We start from the raw sequence: 5,122 nt of genomic DNA on the forward strand, positions 1-5,122 counted from the left end.
TTAAGTTTTTCTTGATATGTTTGATGATTGTGTAAGACAGGAGGATTACAAAACCCATGCTAAAAGGTGTTGTCTTCAAGATTCAAATCCATTTGTTCATGAAAAAGAGTTATGCTTGTCTATGAGTTTTTTTGATTTATTGAATAAAATCAACGTTCTTGAAAGAGAACGATGTCTTTTGCAGTGGTTCTATTTGATATGATATATGTTCACTTATTAGAGTCACCTTATAGGATATGCTAGGAAGCACCGATCATTTCATACATTTAATAGTGTAAAACGATTTTCCATTATAGTTTAATCTTTACATGAAATAGATCAGTGTGAAACTAAGATACCTTCTCATTGTGGCCTAATTAGTGTTTTCATGTATTATGTATGCTTATTAGGATGTTTTAACGAAAGTGTTTCATGTCGAGGTCATCATAATGGTTGACGCCCATTATGCACTCATATCACGCATGTTAGGAGGATCCATATAGACTTTAAGCATTCCATTGGTTGAGGATTTGATGAGATCATTACCATAAGTTTTCCTTTAAGTTTGTTTCATTTTCTTGTTTTTATCCTTTGCTTGTTATAACTTAAATTCTACAACCTTTACTTTGTTTTTATTTTCAAGTTAAGTTAAATACGTTCCTTCGAATATCCCGTTACGAAAAGCAACTCCCCAATCTCTGTGGTTCGATAACCCTTACTATAGTATAATTGATTTATACTATTACGAGTGGTAAACTCATATAAATTTGAGATCCACGTACGGAGTCGTCTAGACTCGAGCGTACTAATTTTTTACGCCGTTGCTGGGGATTTGTAACGGTTATTTATGGGATATTTAGGACGGTATTTTGTTTGATTTAGTACATACTGTAAATTCTGTTTATATGCTGTTTTTGGTTCTGTATAAAAACGGTTTTTACTGTTTTTAGTGTTTGAATTCGGTTATGTATGTTTTCTACAGAAAAGATCGATCAATCAACTTAAGGTGAACTAGAAAATTTGATTGATCAACTTAAAATCAGTTTGATCGACTTTTGTTTTGAGCAGCACTGTTTTTTTGTTGTATCTGGACCGAATCTACATCTAATTTCTTACTGTCCTGTTCATATTTAGTCTTTAATTTTGTTTTAGAATTATTTGTCTGCATTTTTCTTTTCTGCAGAGAATTGATCGAGCTGTTATACAATCGATTGATCGACCAAAAAGTCGGTCGAGCGACATTTTCTGCAGTAGCACTCCAGCTGCTGCTGCACTGTCTCACTGCAGAACCGGTGAGTTTTTCTGGATTTTTCAATTTGTTTACTTTCTGTACCTTGTATATACTATTTTAATTTTGTTAGTGTATGTTTGGTCGTCGTTCGTTTTTATGGCCTATTTTTCCATATGACCCAAACTTAGAGCGGATTTCGAGACGAAGTAGATCCAAACGGAACTCACGTCTAAGATCCCTTTCTAAAAACCAAATGGCTGGAGAATCAAAGCTTGCGCTATTGAGGGACCACTATGTTCCCTCGACATACACACCAACTTCGAGCCTTCAGTTGCCGGACATCACGGCAGCTCATTTTGAAATTATGTCCGGATTCATTCAAATGCTTCCATTATTTTACGGACTTAGTAACGAGGATCCTTATAAGCATTTAGACGAATTCATTGAAATCTACTCCACCATAAGGTTGTAGAATTTTTAAGAAGATGCTTTAAGGACGCGCCTGTTTCCATTCTCTCTTAAAGATAAAGCTAAGTATTGGTTAAATTCCTTAGAGACTAACTCCATTACTTCTTAGGTTAGATGCAACACGAGTTTCTTAAGAAGTACTTTATCATAAGAAAAACAAACCAAATACGGAAAGCCATAACTAGTTTTTCACAGATAAAGGTAGAACCCTTTCATGAGACTTGGGAGAGGATGAAGGACCTGTTACGAAAGTGTCCACATCATGCTGTTGATGAGTGCCAAATATTGTGTATTTGGACCCCTTGATTTACATTAGTTAGACCTTTAGCCTTGTTATTTTCTGATACTTTTGTTAGTTTTTGTGTTTTTATGTTTTGTAGGTCAATAAGCGAGGAATGGCAAAATTCATGTGGAATTGCTTGGAAAATTCGGAAGTTCTGAAGAACTCGATCGATCGAACTTAAGTTCGATCGATCGAATTTTGCCCGAAGTCGATCGATTGAAATTTCCAGAACTTACTTTTGCAGAAGCCCGCCAGAACACCAAATCAGGAGCTTCTCCATGACAAAAAGCAGCTCTCCCTCTGATTTTCACAGCAGAACACGCTGGTTTCGTGACCTTGGTTGTCTCTAGCAAGAGAGGAACCCTAGAGGGGGTTAGAGGAGTCATTTTACATGGATTTCTAGCCCTAATTTCCTTCTATAAAAGCCATAGCCATGCCTCCTTGTTGGGAGAGTTCAGAGAACAGCAGCTAGGTTTAATTTCGTTCATTTCATAGTGTATTTCAGTAGTTTTTGTTCTTAGACACTTTCTCTTTGTAAAACTTTTCTTTTATTTCCATGTTTGTTCTTCATTTTCTTGTTGATGTGAATTTTAATTGTACTCGCAAGTGCACGAATCGTTTGCAGTTAATGGATTGCAAGTGCGAGGTCGATCCCACAGGGAATTGCGTTTTTGCAAACAAAATTTAAATCCAAATTAATTTAATCCTAACCTAGTCCCAAAAATTAAGAGATTGTTTTTGTGAATAAAAATCAAAAGCATAAACAAAATTAACTAGAGTGAATGTAATCAAATAAAAAAAAGGCACTAAGGTATCAGAATCCGCACTCACAAACTCATAGTAACATATTCTCATGATCAATAATATTTTCCAAAGTTCTCACAATAAAATCTTAAGTATGTTTTACTTTTGCTTCAAATAATTAATCAAAACCATCCCATGTATCTATTCTTTAGCCAAATCACAAAAGAAATCCAATTTAAATTAAATCATCAAGTGTATCCGTAAATCACAGCAAGATATCCAATTTAAATTAAAACATCAATTGTATCCGTAGAATAAATCACAAGGGATATCCAATTTTTTTAAACAAAGAAAACCAAGCACAATCAATTCTATGGAACTATCCTAAATCATCAAATGTATCCTTGAATCACAAAAGATATCCAAGAATCATTCCACAAAATTGAATTAAAGTAAAACAATTGAAAATCAAACTCATTAAAATTGAAAAATATTACATCACATGAGAATATTGTTGCTAATCATAAGTGAGGCTTCATCCTCAACCTTAGTTGAGAATTTAGCCTCTCATGGCCAAAAGTAACATGCTAACTTGAATTGAAACCATTAAAATTAAAAGAACTTACAAGAAAAATTGTTGCAAGAAGACACCAAAATTTTGCTCTAGCCTCACACACCTTTTTCTTGAAGCTTAGAGGTCTATTTATAGGGAGAAAACAAATCCTAGAAGCCCTAGAATTCCTAGAAAAATTGGAGGTTAGTCTCCTAGTTTGAGTAGGAGACTTAAAACTCAATCCAAGAAGGAAAAGGACTCCAAATCCGTCCAAATTTGTGGTATTTTATTGCGAGGCACTTTTGGCATAGAAGACGTCCGAATTAGGAAAATACTATTTCATAAGGATTTGTAGAAAATTGAGTTAGCTTTCCAACGCCACTTGATTCACTTCAATCGGATATTTGAGCTGATTGTTATGGCCAAAATACTGTGACATAGGCAGAATTTGAAATTTAGTCCAATCCGCTTTTGACTCCAATTAGAGAAATTCCGATTTAGTCCTCTCCTTGATTTGGTTGAACATAACCACATTATCTAGGTCTTCTCAAAGTGTGCTTTCTTTCACCATAAAGCTATTGTTTTCTCTCAATGACCTGCAAAATACTAAAATACCAAAATTAACCAAAAACATTAGAAAATAACAAAACTAAAGGTTTAGTAAATGCAAATTAAGGGGTCCACATATGCAATATTTGGCACTCATCACTTGTGGTGTTCTTAGTCATGGAAGGCTAGTAACCTCAACTAAGGTTGAGGATGAAATCTTTCCATTGATGACACTCACACTCTTATTATACTACTTGCACATTTGATGATATATCATATTTGTTGTTTAAGTTCCATTCATTTGAATGCTTTATCTTTTGCAATGAATGTGGTTATTAGTAGATAGAGGACATTTAATGTGTTTCAACCGATGGATACATTGTTTTATCGATTTTAATGATGATATCCATTGTGATTTGTTCATTGAATGGATACATTGAATGATTTGATTTCAAATGGGTACTCTTTGTGATTTATCTTTGAGTTGGATTCATTTAATGGTTTTAGAGTATGTGGTTGAGAAACTTGAATGACACCCTAAGCTTAATGTTCTTTGGGTATTCAAGTAGAAACCAAGAGTGTGAGTTGTTGGATTTGGTTTGGTGGATTCCTTAGCCTTAGTTCCTTTTAATTTGCATATTTCATTTCATCTCGTTTATTTAGTCTTTTGTTCTTGAATCAATCTTCAAACCTTTGGAACTAGGTTAAAATGAGGTTGATTAAACAAGACACCAATACTTGACCATTTCCCTGTGGATTCGACCTCGCACTTGCACACACTATATTGCAAACGATTCGTGCGCTTGCGAGTACTCATTAAAATACACATCAGCTATTCCCAAGTGGCAATTAGTACAATGCTTCTATTATGGCTTAACTGAGCCTCATAGACAAATAGTAGATGCCTAGTGTGGAGGCACTTTTATGTTGAAGAGTGAGGATGATGCGTGGACGCTTTTTGAAAATTTGTCTAAAAACTCTTTGCACCACTCATCATCTGGTCGTAGGACAACTGCTAAGATCCAAACTCTTACGAAGTATCCCAGCCTTTGGACTTGAATGCCATAGTGGATGTTTTATCTAGAAAGTTAGATCAACTGTTAGCATCTGGTTTTGTTCCTACGACTGCATCTCACATACATACTCCACATGATGCATGTTCATTTTGCTCCGACCCTTCACATCAGGCCGAAAATTGTCCTATTGTTGGACAGTTTTTTGAGCCTCCTATTGAGCAAATGAACGCAGCTTTCTCTAGACCAGGTGGTGATCATTTTAATAATTCTTATAACCCAGGTTTGAGAAACAATAGTAA

The 5,122-nt window shown here is 34.9% G+C and overlaps 1 pseudogene; it reads right to left on the reverse strand.

Annotated features, from left to right (window-relative positions):
• Nucleotides 1–1,849: 1,849 nt before the first annotated feature.
• On the reverse strand, nucleotides 1,850–1,947 carry LOC133867526 (small nucleolar RNA R71; annotated as a pseudogene).
• Nucleotides 1,948–5,122: the final 3,175 nt, after the last annotated feature.

This window comes from Alnus glutinosa, chromosome 4 (assembly GCF_958979055.1).
Source record: "Alnus glutinosa chromosome 4, dhAlnGlut1.1, whole genome shotgun sequence".
Classification (NCBI taxonomy): Eukaryota; Viridiplantae; Streptophyta; class Magnoliopsida; order Fagales; family Betulaceae; genus Alnus; species Alnus glutinosa.